The sequence below is a fragment of the Pimephales promelas genome (assembly GCF_988280905.1).
Source record: "Pimephales promelas chromosome 3 unlocalized genomic scaffold, fPimPro1.hap1.1 SUPER_3_unloc_1, whole genome shotgun sequence".
Taxonomy (NCBI): Eukaryota; Metazoa; Chordata; class Actinopteri; order Cypriniformes; family Leuciscidae; genus Pimephales; species Pimephales promelas.
This window is the reverse complement of record NW_028297295.1, coordinates 427,787-442,500: the sequence shown is the minus strand read 5'-3', so window position 1 is coordinate 442,500 and position 14,714 is coordinate 427,787. Positions and strand designations below refer to the sequence as shown.

The following is a 14,714-nucleotide window of genomic DNA, read 5'->3' as shown; positions in this document are numbered from 1 at the left end:
AATTTTGTTGAAAGCCCAGATAAAAGTAAAAAGCTACTATTTTGTGTTTATCCATGGCAGTTCGACTTCACACACACACGCGCGCGCGCTTCTGAGCCAGTGGACGCGCACTGCACAATGTTTCGACTTTAATCTCGAAACATTTCGACTTTAATCTCGAAACATTTCGACTTTAATCTCGAAACATTTCGACTTTAATCTCGAAACATTCCGACTTTAATCTCGAAACATTTCGACTTTAATCTCGAAACATTTCGACTTTAATCTCGAAATGCTAGATTTTTTTTTTTTTTTTTACAGATTTTCTTTTTTTGTAAGATTTTTTTTTTTGTAAGATTTTTTTTTTTTTTTAAGATTTTTTTTTTTTACTGACTTTTTTTTTTTTTTTTTAGGTTGCGGTTCAGGGCTTCCGTACCATTAAGACTAGAATCTCTGACTTTATCTTTTATTAAGTAGAATATGTCTGTCACGTAATGTTACAAACATAATGCTTCAATTAAAGCAATAAAAAACAAGTAATGTAACAAATGTATTTGCTCTTATCTGTTTGAAGTATGAATGGATGCACTTTACAAATAAACTTGAGACTTTTATTTACAGTGTTTACAAGATCACTGAAAAAATATAAGAAACTATATTAAGCTTCTTGAACAAAGTGTAATTTGCTCATATCTGAGATATATTATTCACTCTATAGGCCCTATTCACCCTGTATGGAGCATGTAAAATGTACACATAAAAGGGCCTTAATGGGATTTTAGAAAAAGACTTTACCTTTAATTCAGCCTCTGTTATACTCAATACAGTTTCATGTGACAGTCTTTACCTCTATCTATTGGACAAATGGGGAGGAATCATATATTTGGAAACATTCTTTTTTTTTATTTGTTCAACAATATATATCTACATATCAGAAATAAATAAACAACAATAATAACAATAACACAAGTAACAAGGTAAACAGAATAGAATTAACATTAATTATTAAGTAATTTAGCAGAAAATATAGTAGAATAGGTACTAATAAGTTATTATTTATAGGATTTGTTCAACAATATATATCTAGATATCAGAAATAAATAAACACAACAATAACACAGGTAACAAGGTAAACAGAATATAATTAACATTAATTATTAAGTAATGTAGCAGAAAATATAGCAAAATATGTACTAATAAGTTATTATGTACAGGATTTATATATATATTTACAAGATTTATACATGTACACATTGAGCAATATAAAATATACGTACAATATATACAAGGGGATGAGTATGCAATGTTAAGCAGATACTTACATTCACTAAAAACACATCTTTTTTCCCACTGTCTGATTTGATGGCAGACAATGAGAAAATAGTTATGTGTTTTATAGATGGTGGAACATGTTGTAGGCATCCAATTCAAATTGAGGGACTATTTGCAAAAAACAATAAAGTTTATCAGTTTGAACATTAAATATCTTGTCTTTGTGGTGTATTCAATTGAAAATAGGTTGAAAAGTAACATAGGTTGAAAAGGATTTACAAATCATTGTATTCTGGTATTATTTACGTTTTACACAATGTCCCAACTTCATTGGAATTGGGGTTGTAGGCAAGTACAACTGGGATTGAACCAGGTCTAAATCATGTCCAAACTAGGGCAAAATCTAAACTAGGTCCAAACCATACCCCAGAAATCTGCTATTGTGATTTGGGGGATGTAGTTACAGATGTGGCTGGCTCTCTACTTGTTATTATTTTTTACTTTTTTTTAGTTCCTCGTCTACAACACTTTTGAAGTGTTCAAAACTGTTGAACACAACACCTTCAAAACCTGAAGTGGTGGACTTCCTAGTTGCTGGGCAATAAGTAAATATTTTTTGGCTACTTTCAGCTGCCTTGTCTTTGGAGGGTGTGTATCTCTTACGCTGCCCACCACACTGGGGTACTTGGCAGGCCCCACAAGGCTTCATTGATTTATGAGGCTTGATTGGTCTGGATGTCAGCGCAGGAGGCGGTGCGAAAGGTATGAAGCCTTGACTTCTGGATGCCCCACAGAGCATCATGGAGGGTCCCTGTGGCTGTGCAGGAACCACTACCAGGACAGGTGCTGCTGACGCTCTCGGTGGGATGTACACAGGGGGTTTAGGTTGAATGGGCCGGTTCACAAGCTCCGGCTCTTCCACATCTACCCTGCAAAAATAAATCATACATGCGATATAATTCATGATAAATAATTTATACGACTATCAATTCACATGGTTTGTTGTGTTTAAGTTTAAACCATTCAGCTGATAAATTCAGACATGTTCACATATTGTAATAAAATAGTAAAGTCACATACTTGTGAAATGAAGAACTGAACAACTTACCTCCGCTTCTGACCATGCCTTTTCCCAGCAGTATGACGTAGGCTCTGGTACTGAACCTGAGGTCGATCTGGAGCTGGTAGGGATTCTGGCAGAGTGGGAGCTGCTGGCATTGGTTCTTCTGACAGCACTCTTTGGTGGGGTTTCACCTTTGGCATTACTGTTGCCCTGTAGTTAGCCTTCTTCTCTTCCCGTGCCATGAATGTAGAGATGGACTTGGCATTCAGATTGGGCAGAGGAATGGAGAGACCGTTGAGGATGGGATCGTCTCTGACTCGGTCTACAATCCTTTTATACTGGCCCTTGATTGCATTGGTGATTTTAGTGGGGGAGGTGAGACGACTGGCTGGTGGCCGGTTTTTCAGCATCTTAATAATGAGGTACAACAGACGACTATCCTCAGTCACCTGGGCTGCCTGAGGGTACCTCATCCAGGAAAACTTTGTCTTCTGTGCTGCTCTGTTCTCAGGTGTGTCAGCTCCCAAGCATCTGCCAAACAGGGTGTAACCCCACCTAGACTCATACCTTTTTACAAAGTTGGCTGCAGACCTGTCATGCTCATGCAGAGCACCAACTGCAGTGCCAATCTTCAGCCTTAGGTCAGCTGGCACTAGGTGACGGTCACTGTTGTCTGCCAGTTCTAAAAGGAGCAGGGCCAAGGCTTCCACTTCCTCCAGCCCAGGAAGATGCAGATGGCTCTTGGTCATGAGCACATCCTGCAGAGCAGGACTGTCCTCCTCCTCCACCTGTTCTAATTGAGTGAGGATGACATGTTTGTCGCTGACAGTGTCCATAGGATCATCCTCTGACTCTGCACCCACGTCCACACCCTCATCTGCCAGCTTGTCCTCACTTTGTTCAGCCGTCTCCTCTTCTTCACGGGACTGCTCTTCCTCAACTGCAAATATGTGATGTACTAATCAGCAGTGTGTCTAGGCAGTTACAACATCTAACAGTAGACTAATTAATACAACAGGGCAATGCTGCAGTTCTTTTGTTTCATATTATGTAAAATAAAAATTAACTACATCATCCATACTTGTCATGGATAGAACATGCATGATATTTATAGTTATTTGACCACTCAGTCTGTATGTTAGGGGTGTAACGATACACGTATTCGTGTCAAACTGTTTTCAAACAGAACGGTTCGTTGGACCATTTTTCCTGCCGACCAAAATTTCATTATTTCAAATGTAGGCGCGTTGCGCATGGCAAGCGCACTCGAGATGCTGATGCACTGTTACTACAAAGCGCTGAGACATCCAGTAAAGAAAGGAATTTTGTGAACCATTACACCCCTAATGTATGTATATTGTTATAATGCAAGATTGTGTACCTTGCTGGGCATAGTAATCCCTTGCAGTGAAGCTGGTTGACTGGCACATGGCATACTCTACTCCAAGCAGCTCCTCCTCGTCTGGGTCCTTGTATACAGCAGGGTAGGGCATTGGAGCGGCAAAGTTGGGCTCGAGGACATGCTCTTTACCGAAGAGCACCTCAGCCTGCTGATTCAGACGCTGAATCTGCCGCGGGTCCATACACCACGTCTGCCTGCCATGACCACCAGCAACCCGGAGTGATTCCATGCGGCTGTTCCACTGCACAGCAAACGCAATCAGATACACCTGAAAGACATGACCATTCATGCATTATTGTACATCAGAAACTAATTTTGATTACAAAGTGGGCATTGCCCAGCTGCTTGACATACAAGTTGTCTTTTGTCCGCAATAGTATGTGTGCATCTCATACACCCAGTTGATGCTATGTGAACAGCATAGGAGGAGAGGGTAGCACAAAAGCAGGGAGGATACAGGTAAAATATGCCTATGAACAATGATGTGTAATCAATATTTTTTTATATTAAAGCTGTTTATACTTACTTGGAATGGGATAACTCCACATCTCTGTGAGGGAATGGCATTGTACAGGTGTGAGTGCAAGCCCTCCAAGGAGTTACTGCCTCGCCGACACCTGTACTTGTTCAGGCGGACACCATTCAGCACCACCACCTTCACTGACACATACAGCTGTATGCCAGGGGGGTCCTATAAAACATAAGTTGCTAATTTATTATGGTGTCTGTGAGTTTGAGTTTATATGATTATACAAAGATTAGTTCAAAAATGTTTACCCACCTGCATACAACTAAGATGCTTGCTTGCAGTTGCCCAGTGAGAATCCACTGCCTGTGCTGATTTGAAAAGGTGGATTCCATCAATGTCAAGGCCTGCAGGTCCCTTGAACTCCGTAATGATGGAGTCAATTGCTGAAGCTGTCTCCTGTAACAATCATTTACATCTATTTTATAAAGTTATATTGCTTAAAATGTGAAATTGTGTCAATAATTGGAAGTATTTTCTAAATGAAATATAGCAGTCTGACAACTTAGTTAATTTTAGTGAAGAATGTTTTGAGCTTCTTATACATAAAGATTATACATGGATTAATTTTACACTTACCTCAACCCCACGGGTGATCCGTCTGACATAGGACCTGATCTGGTGAGGTTTGAGGAAGGCTATCATGTCCTCATCTGAAAGACTGGCGTACAACTCCTGGTTGCCCTTCCTGACTGCCTGGATTAGGAGCATCATATCGTCCTTGTTGTAGGCCAGCACTGCACCTGCCAGGGCACTCATGAACACCCCATACTTGGCATGGCTCTGTTTGATGACAACAGCATCCCAGCGGTGCAGCCAGTGTCGGATGTCCAGTCTGACCACAGTGCCCTTCTGCACCCAGCCCCCGAACAGATTCTCCAGGAAGGACGAACCACTGTCACTGAAACAATATAAATTCAGCATGTGTTTTCTTCTTTTTTTTAACATTAATTTAATGACACATTTTATCAGGGTATATGGATGTGTTATAACCTACCGACAACAGTTGTTATCTGCATATATGGCAGTTGGTGCAGGAGCCCTAGCTCGTTCAAAGCGGGCCATCAGACCTTTGGCCATACGTCTGTAGCACCCCTCAGACTCAGCTGCCACCACCACCGTGGTCAAGAACTGGCCCCACTCGTTCAGCACACTGGTGATATACTGCATGGTGCCCTGGCCATCACCATATATCTTCTTAAGGACCTGGAAAATACAAAGCAGAACATTCATTTGATAGTTTCTATCAATAACCTGTCTGCCCAATATTATTTATATTTATTATCACATCACATTTGAAAGCTGAACAGTGAGGCCAAAGTCTCTAATTCAAAACAATAAGCTGGCTCAAGTCACTTTAAAGTGACTAAGTAAATATTAAGTCTGCTTAACTTCATGAATTGATACAATACACATACCTTTTTTGTACCATCAATGCAGAGGATTTCTCCAGTCACACTGAGGATTGAGGCTCTGTACACAGGCATCTTCTCCATCTCCATGATCATGTGTGCACGCCTCAGCACACGGGCAGAAGGAAGGGGAGTCCGGGGCAGAGGAGGGGTGTAAGTACCAGCAGGTTTGACAAAGGACAGGATGCTCTTCTGAGACGATGCAGATCCAGCTGTGTGGGCTTCGTACAAGAGAGTCTGGTACAGGTCACGGCGCTCCACATACCACTCATCATGTCCCTGCTGCAGCAGTCTCTGGACTTTGCTCATGGACACACTGTTGACCCTGTCATTCAGAAGAGTAACCACGCCTTTGTCAATAGCACGCTTCCCACACAGTATGGCAGGAAACATGCTTCTGATGGCCGGGGCCAAGTTCATCAGGATCTTGGGACTGTGTGCCAGCCAAATGTACTGTTGAACATGATGACTGTCCTCATCTTCACTGTCTGCGTCATTATGTGTCTTACTCACTGCCCGCCTCATCTTTTCACAATGTGAACACTTCAGCTTCTCTGTCAACAAGGTGTAATTGTACTTCATCCCACACACTTGCCTGGCATAACTACCAAAACCTTTCTTCTCAAGGTATTCACCTGGTGGTGCAGGGCAGTTGGAGCTAGGGCAGCGGATCTTGGCTTGCATCACACCAACTGGGCGCCAGAAGAAGACAGGGGTGGTGAAAAAGGCCATCATGTTGGGCAGTCCTCCTTTGACAGAAGTAGGAATTGGGGGTGGGTGGAACTCCATCTTCTCCTTTAAAAGCCTTCTCTCCACAATCTCTCCTTTGGCATTTTTGTACTTGGAAGGTCTCTCAAACAGACCATACATCTCATCATATTTCAGCCACTTGATGTTAGGAGGAGCTATACCATTGGCTTGTGTAGATGGAGGTGGATGCTCCCAGTATTTCTGCCAGCCCTCCAGCAAGAAGCCAGAGGCAGAGGTGTCTACAGGGGAAGAAGCTCTTCCCTGAGATGCGCTGAGGCTGTGGGAAGAGTCCTGACTCACGGCCGGTGTGAGCTCTCCCCAGGTGGTCAGCTGTGTGGAGACCGCTACCTCAGACTCTTCAAGGACAGTCTCTGTAGAAAAAATCAGACAAAATGTATTGAGCACATTGCTTAAGATGTAAATATAATGACAAACACAAGCATTATCACAATAAACAAAGTTTGTTTCTATTTTCCATGTTATCAGATCTTATTTTAGAGAACACAAATTATATTTGATACAAACATTTTAGTATACATTAGAGTTGCTACAAAAATATAGGCAATAGTTAAAAAAAATATTGTAATATAATAAAAAAAAAATCCAACATATCACATCTACAAATTAAATTGATTTTTGTATGTGTTATCTAAATGCCAACAAATCATTTAGACATTAAATCTGTTAGACTGAAAAAGGGCAGCTAGCTTGATAATATCCCTCATCCTGCTGAAAATGAAAGTGAAACACTAAACCTACTGTCGTCATTATCAGTGCCATACAATGTGTGATATTTGTGTATGCAGTGTATTTAGTCAGATGTCTGAAATACATCAGTAAGAAAGAAAATGCTCTATGAATTTTAAAATAGAGTTATGGTGTGTTAATTACCAGCAGCTGCCAACAATTCAGCATCACTGGCATAGTCAGGATCCTGCTGGAACTTAGAAAGGGTAGATTCAGCCTTCTTTCCTTTGTCTTTCCTTGACTCCTGTTCATGCAGAAAATAAAGAAAGTGTAGAAAAACACATACAAAGTTGTATTGTACCACATAAACACAAATACTTATACTGTTACCTCTTCCTATGTCTAAAGCACAAGCTTTTGTGCAGAGTAAACATTGATGATTTTACTATTGAAGGTGCGTTACATGTGCCTTACTGATTTACACATGCACTCAATTTTTAATAAACAAAAATATAAATAAATTAAATATAAAAAAGGTAAATATTATTTAATCTCAGTTAAAGGGTCAAAGTTACCTCCATGCGTTTGTCAAGATGGAAGGTGACAGGCGGAAACTCTCTGGCATACTGCAGCAATCGCTCCTTTTGCCATTTTAGGAGATCGTTCTTCTCACCCTTCTGGCAATATTCAGACAGCAGCCATATGACCCAGCCCACATCATTTTCAAGCAGCCACCTGAAAGACTGGCCTGCATATTTGCCGAATGTGACAACTAGCTGGCCTTTCCACATTTCCCCTCCAGATTTCTTTGCAGCAGCCTCCGCCTTTTCTGAATCCAGACAGCTGGGTCTACTGCTTTGCTGGGGCCCATTGCCACACTCTTAGCTGCATCCGTACACTGCAGCTTGGCCTCTCCCTGCCTGTACAGACGGATGCATGGATACAGGTGCTGTTTTTGGTGGCTGCTCAGCTGCTGTTTCAGTGAGAAGCTTTTCCCACACACTTCACACACATGTTCCTTCGGACCATGAAGCTGCATGTGCCGAGTCAGGTTGGACTTCACTGAGAAACTCCTGTCACATACACTGCACTTGTGTCCCGCCAAATCCATGCTTTTTATCTGTTGTTATAAAACAGAAACAGATTCAGATTAGTTTCTTCTTTCCAAACTGCACAGGGGACTAAACACTGGAAGACCAGGAGATGCAAAACATGTACACAAGTAATAGTACTGCTATTACTATTGCTTAGAAGTAAAAAGGTGTGAAATAATAATAAAAAAAAAAGTACTGTAATCTTTATGGATGTTATCTGATTTACCTTTTAATGTGATATTTAATGTGATTAGCTGAAAGTTCAAAAGGTAATGGTTTTATCATTTTAGACTATATTTTTGCTTGCCTTGTGTTTTCAGTGTTTTAACATGTTATTGACTGTTAATGGCTTATCAGTTACTATGAGACAAAATAGTTTAGATTAGTGGAGAGGATAGCTGGACAAAACAGGCCTATTAAACTATTTAAATGTACAGTATGTAGTCAATTGCAACAGGACAAACTGGTGACCTAGCGTTACTAGTGATAGGTAACATCTAACGTTACCTGTATTTGGATAGTAATCCTAATGCCCAGCCCTGGTTGTGTTTGGGTATTTTCAAAGCATTTACTTTTTTAGTAAAACATTACAAAGACTATACATAATTACTACAGTTTACTATTCATGTTAGTAGATGCGCGATTATATTTTCCCTATTAACGTTAATGCTTTTAAAACTTTAACAGTTAATAACTTTGTAATTACTGCACGTAAATCCATGCGGAAAAAGAACTGTTAGAAAGCATATGAATATACTGGAGAATATACTGAATTTACCTCTTGTTTGCTGTCACCGATCTCAGTCCACTGATGATAGCAGCGATTGTTTACTCTTGTCACTCCGATTATGCATTTGACACGGTCAGTCAATGAGGCCATCTGATTGGTGGGTTGAGGAAGCAGCCTGCTCAACGGCGCTCAATGATTGGTTGATTGAGCTCCTCAACTTGCTCAACGGCACTCAATGATTGGTCAGTATAGGGACTTAGAGGAGAGTGCGCCTGGGAATACCAGGTGCTGTAAGCTTTATTGTTTAAAAAAAAAAAAAAAAAAAATAAGAGTCAATGAAATGGTTCAAAAATCCTAAATTGTCTTTTTTCCCCCTCAAAATGCCTGAAATCGTCTCTGAGTTTCTTCAGAAAGCCTGAAAGAGTCTCTTTTTTTTTTTCTTCAAATAGCCCAATTTTGGCAGCAGATTTCGCTTACGGCCATACCACCTTGAGAACGCCCGAACTCGTCTGATCTCGGAAGCTAAGCAGGGTCGGGCCTGGTTAGTACTTGGATGGGAGACCGCCTGGGAATACCAGGTGCTGTAAGCTTTATTGTTGGATGGGAGACCTAGTAAGCTTTATATGGTTTACTACCCTAATGTTCTAACCATTCAAATAGCCCAATTTTGGCAGCAGATTTTGCTTACGGCCATACCACCTTGAGAACGCCCGAACTCGTCTGATCTCGGAAGCAAAGCAGGGTCGGGCCTGGTTAGTACTTGGATGGGAGACCGCCTGGGAATACCAGGTGCTGTAAGCTTTATTGTTGGATGGGACACCTAGTAAGCTTTATATGGTTTACTACCCTAATGTTCTAACCATTCAAATAGCCCAATTTTGGCAGCAGATTTTGCTTACGGCCATACCACCTTGAGAACGCCCGAACTCGTCTGATCTCGGAAGCTAAGCAGGGTCGGGCCTGGTTAGTACTTGGATGGGAGACCGCCTGGGAATACCAGGTGCTGTAAACTTTATTGTTGGATGGGAGACCTAGTAAGCTTTATATGGTTTACTACCCTAATGTTCTAACCATTCAAATAGCCCAATTTTGGCAGCAGATTTTGCTTACGGCCATACCACCTTGAGAACGCCCGAACTCGTCTGATCTCGGAAGCTAAGCAGGGTCGGGCCTGGTTAGTACTTGGATGGGAGACCGCCTGGGAATACCAGGTGCTGTAAGCTTTATTGTTGGATGGGAGACCTAGTAAGCTTTATATGGTTTACTACCCTAATGTTCTAACCATTCAAAAAGCCCAATTTTGGCAGCAGATTTTGCTTACGGCCATACCACCTTGAGAACGCCCGAACTCGTCTGATCTCGGAAGCTAAGCAGGGTCGGGCCTGGTTAGTACTTGGATGGGAGACCGCCTGGGAATACCAGGTGCTGTAAGCTTTATTGTTGGATGGGAGACCTAGTAAGCTTTATATGGTTTACTACCCTAATGTTCTAACCATTCAAATAGCCCAATTTTGGCAGCAGATTTTGCTTACGGCCATACCACCTTGAGAACGCCCGAACTCGTCTGATCTCGGAAGCTAAGCAGGGTCGGGCCTGGTTAGTACTTGGATGGGAGACCGCCTGGGAATACCAGGTGCTGTAAGCTTTATTGTTGGATGGGAGACCTAGTAAGCTTTATATGGTTTACTACCCTAATGTTCTAACCATTCAAAAAGCCCAATTTTGGCAGCAGATTTTGCTTACGGCCATACCACCTTGAGAACGCCCGAACTCGTCTGATCTCGGAAGCTAAGCAGGGTCGGGCCTGGTTAGTACTTGGATGGGAGACCGCCTGGGAATACCAGGTGCTGTAAGCTTTATTGTTTAAAAAAAAAAAAAAAAAAATAAGAGTCAATGAAATGGTTCAAAAATCCTAAATTGTCTTTTTTCCCCCTCAAAATGCCTGAAATCGTCTCTGAGTTTCTTCAGAAAGCCTGAAAGAGTCTCTTTTTTTTTTTCTTCAAATAGCCCAATTTTGGCAGCAGATTTCGCTTACGGCCATACCACCTTGAGAACGCCCGAACTCGTCTGATCTCGGAAGCTAAGCAGGGTCGGGCCTGGTTAGTACTTGGATGGGAGACCGCCTGGGAATACCAGGTGCTGTAAGCTTTATTGTTGGATGGGAGACCTAGTAAGCTTTATATGGTTTACTACCCTAATGTTCTAACCATTCAAATAGCCCAATTTTGGCAGCAGATTTTGCTTACGGCCATACCACCTTGAGAACGCCCGAACTCGTCTGATCTCGGAAGCTAAGCAGGGTCGGGCCTGGTTAGTACTTGGATGGGAGACCGCCTGGGAATACCAGGTGCTGTAAGCTTTATTGTTGGATGGGAGACCTAGTAAGCTTTATATGGTTTACTACCCTAATGTTCTAACCATTCAAAAAGCCCAATTTTGGCAGCAGATTTTGCTTACGGCCATACCACCTTGAGAACGCCCGAACTCGTCTGATCTCGGAAGCTAAGCAGGGTCGGGCCTGGTTAGTACTTGGATGGGAGACCGCCTGGGAATACCAGGTGCTGTAAGCTTTATTGTTGGATGGGAGACCTAGTAAGCTTTATATGGTTTACTACCCTAATGTTCTAACCATTCAAAAAGCCCAATTTTGGCAGCAGATTTCGCTTACGGCCATACCACCTTGAGAACGCCCGAACTCGTCTGATCTCGGAAGCTAAGCAGGGTCGGGCCTGGTTAGTACTTGGATGGGAGACCGCCTGGGAATACCAGGTGCTGTAAGCTTTATTGTTGGATGGGAGACCTAGTAAGCTTTATATGGTTTACTACCCTAATGTTCTAACCATTCAAATAGCCCAATTTTGGCAGCAGATTTCGCTTACGGCCATACCACCTTGAGAACGCCCGAACTCGTCTGATCTCGGAAGCTAAGCAGGGTCGGGCCTGGTTAGTACTTGGATGGGAGACCGCCTGGGAATACCAGGTGCTGTAAGCTTTATTGTTGGATGGGAGACCTAGTAAGCTTTATATGGTTTACTACCCTAATGTTCTAACCATTCAAATAGCCCAATTTTGGCAGCAGATTTTGCTTACGGCCATACCACCTTGAGAACGCCCGAACTCGTCTGATCTCGGAAGCAAAGCAGGGTCGGGCCTGGTTAGTACTTGGATGGGAGACCGCCTGGGAATACCAGGTGCTGTAAGCTTTATTGTTGGATGGGACACCTAGTAAGCTTTATATGGTTTACTACCCTAATGTTCTAACCATTCAAAAAGCCCAATTTTGGCAGCAGATTTTGCTTACGGCCATACCACCTTGAGAACGCCCGAACTCGTCTGATCTCGGAAGCTAAGCAGGGTCGGGCCTGGTTAGTACTTGGATGGGAGACCGCCTGGGAATACCAGGTGCTGTAAGCTTTATTGTTTAAAAAAAAAAAAAAAAAAAAAAAGAGTCAATGAAATGGTTCAAAAATCCTAAATTGTCTTTTTTCCCCCTCAAAATGCCTGAAATCGTCTCTGAGTTTCTTCAGAAAGCCTGAAAGAGTCTCTTTTTTTTTTCTTCAAATAGCCCAATTTTGGCAGCAGATTTCGCTTACGGCCATACCACCTTGAGAACGCCCGAACTCGTCTGATCTCGGAAGCTAAGCAGGGTCGGGCCTGGTTAGTACTTGGATGGGAGACCGCCTGGGAATACCAGGTGCTGTAAGCTTTATTGTTGGATGGGAGACCTAGTAAGCTTTATATGGTTTACTACCCTAATGTTCTAACCATTCAAATAGCCCAATTTTGGCAGCAGATTTTGCTTACGGCCATACCACCTTGAGAACGCCCGAACTCGTCTGATCTCGGAAGCTAAGCAGGGTCGGGCCTGGTTAGTACTTGGATGGGAGACCGCCTGGGAATACCAGGTGCTGTAAGCTTTATTGTTGGATGGGAGACCTAGTAAGCTTTATATGGTTTACTACCCTAATGTTCTAACCATTCAAATAGCCCAATTTTGGCAGCAGATTTTGCTTACGGCCATACCACCTTGAGAACGCCCGAACTCGTCTGATCTCGGAAGCTAAGCAGGGTCGGGCCTGGTTAGTACTTGGATGGGAGACCGCCTGGGAATACCAGGTGCTGTAAGCTTTATTGTTTAAAAAAAAAAAAAAAAAAAAAAGAGTCAATGAAATAGTTCAAAAATCCTAAATTGTCTTTTTTCCCCCTCAAAATGCCTGAAATCGTCTCTGAGTTTCTTCAGAAAGCCTGAAAGAGTCTCTTTTTTTTTCTTCAAATAGCCCAATTTTGGCAGCAGATTTCGCTTACGGCCATACCACCTTGAGAACGCCCGAACTCGTCTGATCTCGGAAGCTAAGCAGGGTCGGGCCTGGTTAGTACTTGGATGGGAGACCGCCTGGGAATACCAGGTGCTGTAAGCTTTATTGTTGGATGGGAGACCTAGTAAGCTTTATATGGTTTACTACCCTAATGTTCTAACCATTCAAATAGCCCAATTTTGGCAGCAGATTTTGCTTACGGCCATACCACCTTGAGAACGCCCGAACTCGTCTGATCTCGGAAGCTAAGCAGGGTCGGGCCTGGTTAGTACTTGGATGGGAGACCGCCTGGGAATACCAGGTGCTGTAAGCTTTATTGTTGGATGGGAGACCTAGTAAGCTTTATATGGTTTACTACCCTAATGTTCTAACCATTCAAAAAGCCCAATTTTGGCAGCAGATTTTGCTTACGGCCATACCACCTTGAGAACGCCCGAACTCGTCTGATCTCGGAAGCTAAGCAGGGTCGGGCCTGGTTAGTACTTGGATGGGAGACCGCCTGGGAATACCAGGTGCTGTAAGCTTTATTGTTGGATGGGAGACCTAGTAAGCTTTATATGGTTTACTACCCTAATGTTCTAACCATTCAAATAGCCCAATTTTGGCAGCAGATTTTGCTTACGGCCATACCACCTTGAGAACGCCCGAACTCGTCTGATCTCGGAAGCTAAGCAGGGTCGGGCCTGGTTAGTACTTGGATGGGAGACCGCCTGGGAATACCAGGTGCTGTAAGCTTTATTGTTGGATGGGAGACCTAGTAAGCTTTATATGGTTTACTACCCTAATGTTCTAACCATTCAAATAGCCCAATTTTGGCAGCAGATTTTGCTTACGGCCATACCACCTTGAGAACGCCCGAACTCGTCTGATCTCGGAAGCTAAGCAGGGTCGGGCCTGGTTAGTACTTGGATGGGAGACCGCCTGGGAATACCAGGTGCTGTAAGCTTTATTGTTTAAAAAAAAAAAAAAAAAAAAAAGAGTCAATGAAATAGTTCAAAAATCCTAAATTGTCTTTTTTCCCCCTCAAAATGCCTGAAATCGTCTCTGAGTTTCTTCAGAAAGCCTGAAAGAGTCTCTTTTTTTTTCTTCAAATAGCCCAATTTTGGCAGCAGATTTCGCTTACGGCCATACCACCTTGAGAACGCCCGAACTCGTCTGATCTCGGAAGCTAAGCAGGGTCGGGCCTGGTTAGTACTTGGATGGGAGACCGCCTGGGAATACCAGGTGCTGTAAGCTTTATTGTTGGATGGGAGACCTAGTAAGCTTTATATGGTTTACTACCCTAATGTTCTAACCATTCAAATAGCCCAATTTTGGCAGCAGATTTTGCTTACGGCCATACCACCTTGAGAACGCCCGAACTCGTCTGATCTCGGAAGCTAAGCAGGGTCGGGCCTGGTTAGTACTTGGATGGGAGACCGCCTGGGAATACCAGGTGCTGTAAGCTTTATTGTTGGATGGGAGACCTAGTAAGCTTTATATG

General features: G+C 42.7%; 24 non-coding genes and 1 pseudogene across 24 annotated transcripts; 24 read left to right on the top strand and 1 right to left on the bottom strand.

The window, feature by feature from the left end:
* Positions 1-2,830: 2,830 nt before the first annotated feature.
* LOC120492453 (uncharacterized) lies at positions 2,831-9,196 on the bottom strand (annotated as a pseudogene).
* Positions 9,197-9,386: 190 nt separating this feature from the next.
* LOC148963874 (5S ribosomal RNA) lies at positions 9,387-9,505 on the top strand. Its single transcript, XR_016152126.1, has one exon. It is a non-coding gene; the product is annotated as a 5S ribosomal RNA (ribosomal RNA).
* Positions 9,506-9,597: 92 nt separating this feature from the next.
* Positions 9,598-9,716, top strand: LOC148963873 (5S ribosomal RNA). Its single transcript, XR_016153243.1, has one exon. It is a non-coding gene; the product is annotated as a 5S ribosomal RNA (ribosomal RNA).
* A 92-nt stretch (positions 9,717-9,808) lies between these two features.
* Positions 9,809-9,927, top strand: LOC148963872 (5S ribosomal RNA). The gene has a single exon (XR_016153336.1). It is a non-coding gene; the product is annotated as a 5S ribosomal RNA (ribosomal RNA).
* Positions 9,928-10,019: 92 nt separating this feature from the next.
* On the top strand, positions 10,020-10,138 carry LOC148963871 (5S ribosomal RNA). The gene has a single exon (XR_016152125.1). It is a non-coding gene; the product is annotated as a 5S ribosomal RNA (ribosomal RNA).
* A 92-nt stretch (positions 10,139-10,230) lies between these two features.
* On the top strand, positions 10,231-10,349 carry LOC148963870 (5S ribosomal RNA). Its single transcript, XR_016152124.1, has one exon. It is a non-coding gene; the product is annotated as a 5S ribosomal RNA (ribosomal RNA).
* A 92-nt stretch (positions 10,350-10,441) lies between these two features.
* Positions 10,442-10,560, top strand: LOC148963869 (5S ribosomal RNA). Its single transcript, XR_016152123.1, has one exon. It is a non-coding gene; the product is annotated as a 5S ribosomal RNA (ribosomal RNA).
* A 92-nt stretch (positions 10,561-10,652) lies between these two features.
* Positions 10,653-10,771, top strand: LOC148963868 (5S ribosomal RNA). The gene has a single exon (XR_016152122.1). It is a non-coding gene; the product is annotated as a 5S ribosomal RNA (ribosomal RNA).
* A 173-nt stretch (positions 10,772-10,944) lies between these two features.
* Positions 10,945-11,063, top strand: LOC148963867 (5S ribosomal RNA). Its single transcript, XR_016152121.1, has one exon. It is a non-coding gene; the product is annotated as a 5S ribosomal RNA (ribosomal RNA).
* A 92-nt stretch (positions 11,064-11,155) lies between these two features.
* On the top strand, positions 11,156-11,274 carry LOC148963866 (5S ribosomal RNA). The gene has a single exon (XR_016152120.1). It is a non-coding gene; the product is annotated as a 5S ribosomal RNA (ribosomal RNA).
* Positions 11,275-11,366: 92 nt separating this feature from the next.
* Positions 11,367-11,485, top strand: LOC148963865 (5S ribosomal RNA). The gene has a single exon (XR_016152118.1). It is a non-coding gene; the product is annotated as a 5S ribosomal RNA (ribosomal RNA).
* Positions 11,486-11,577: 92 nt separating this feature from the next.
* On the top strand, positions 11,578-11,696 carry LOC148963864 (5S ribosomal RNA). The gene has a single exon (XR_016152117.1). It is a non-coding gene; the product is annotated as a 5S ribosomal RNA (ribosomal RNA).
* Positions 11,697-11,788: 92 nt separating this feature from the next.
* On the top strand, positions 11,789-11,907 carry LOC148963863 (5S ribosomal RNA). Its single transcript, XR_016152116.1, has one exon. It is a non-coding gene; the product is annotated as a 5S ribosomal RNA (ribosomal RNA).
* A 92-nt stretch (positions 11,908-11,999) lies between these two features.
* LOC148963862 (5S ribosomal RNA) lies at positions 12,000-12,118 on the top strand. The gene has a single exon (XR_016153242.1). It is a non-coding gene; the product is annotated as a 5S ribosomal RNA (ribosomal RNA).
* Positions 12,119-12,210: 92 nt separating this feature from the next.
* Positions 12,211-12,329, top strand: LOC148963861 (5S ribosomal RNA). Its single transcript, XR_016152115.1, has one exon. It is a non-coding gene; the product is annotated as a 5S ribosomal RNA (ribosomal RNA).
* A 173-nt stretch (positions 12,330-12,502) lies between these two features.
* On the top strand, positions 12,503-12,621 carry LOC148963860 (5S ribosomal RNA). Its single transcript, XR_016152114.1, has one exon. It is a non-coding gene; the product is annotated as a 5S ribosomal RNA (ribosomal RNA).
* A 92-nt stretch (positions 12,622-12,713) lies between these two features.
* Positions 12,714-12,832, top strand: LOC148963859 (5S ribosomal RNA). Its single transcript, XR_016152113.1, has one exon. It is a non-coding gene; the product is annotated as a 5S ribosomal RNA (ribosomal RNA).
* Positions 12,833-12,924: 92 nt separating this feature from the next.
* On the top strand, positions 12,925-13,043 carry LOC148963858 (5S ribosomal RNA). The gene has a single exon (XR_016152112.1). It is a non-coding gene; the product is annotated as a 5S ribosomal RNA (ribosomal RNA).
* Positions 13,044-13,214: 171 nt separating this feature from the next.
* LOC148963857 (5S ribosomal RNA) lies at positions 13,215-13,333 on the top strand. Its single transcript, XR_016152111.1, has one exon. It is a non-coding gene; the product is annotated as a 5S ribosomal RNA (ribosomal RNA).
* A 92-nt stretch (positions 13,334-13,425) lies between these two features.
* Positions 13,426-13,544, top strand: LOC148963856 (5S ribosomal RNA). The gene has a single exon (XR_016152110.1). It is a non-coding gene; the product is annotated as a 5S ribosomal RNA (ribosomal RNA).
* A 92-nt stretch (positions 13,545-13,636) lies between these two features.
* Positions 13,637-13,755, top strand: LOC148963855 (5S ribosomal RNA). The gene has a single exon (XR_016152109.1). It is a non-coding gene; the product is annotated as a 5S ribosomal RNA (ribosomal RNA).
* Positions 13,756-13,847: 92 nt separating this feature from the next.
* On the top strand, positions 13,848-13,966 carry LOC148963854 (5S ribosomal RNA). Its single transcript, XR_016152107.1, has one exon. It is a non-coding gene; the product is annotated as a 5S ribosomal RNA (ribosomal RNA).
* A 92-nt stretch (positions 13,967-14,058) lies between these two features.
* Positions 14,059-14,177, top strand: LOC148963853 (5S ribosomal RNA). Its single transcript, XR_016152106.1, has one exon. It is a non-coding gene; the product is annotated as a 5S ribosomal RNA (ribosomal RNA).
* Positions 14,178-14,348: 171 nt separating this feature from the next.
* Positions 14,349-14,467, top strand: LOC148963852 (5S ribosomal RNA). The gene has a single exon (XR_016152105.1). It is a non-coding gene; the product is annotated as a 5S ribosomal RNA (ribosomal RNA).
* A 92-nt stretch (positions 14,468-14,559) lies between these two features.
* LOC148963851 (5S ribosomal RNA) lies at positions 14,560-14,678 on the top strand. Its single transcript, XR_016152104.1, has one exon. It is a non-coding gene; the product is annotated as a 5S ribosomal RNA (ribosomal RNA).
* Positions 14,679-14,714: the final 36 nt, after the last annotated feature.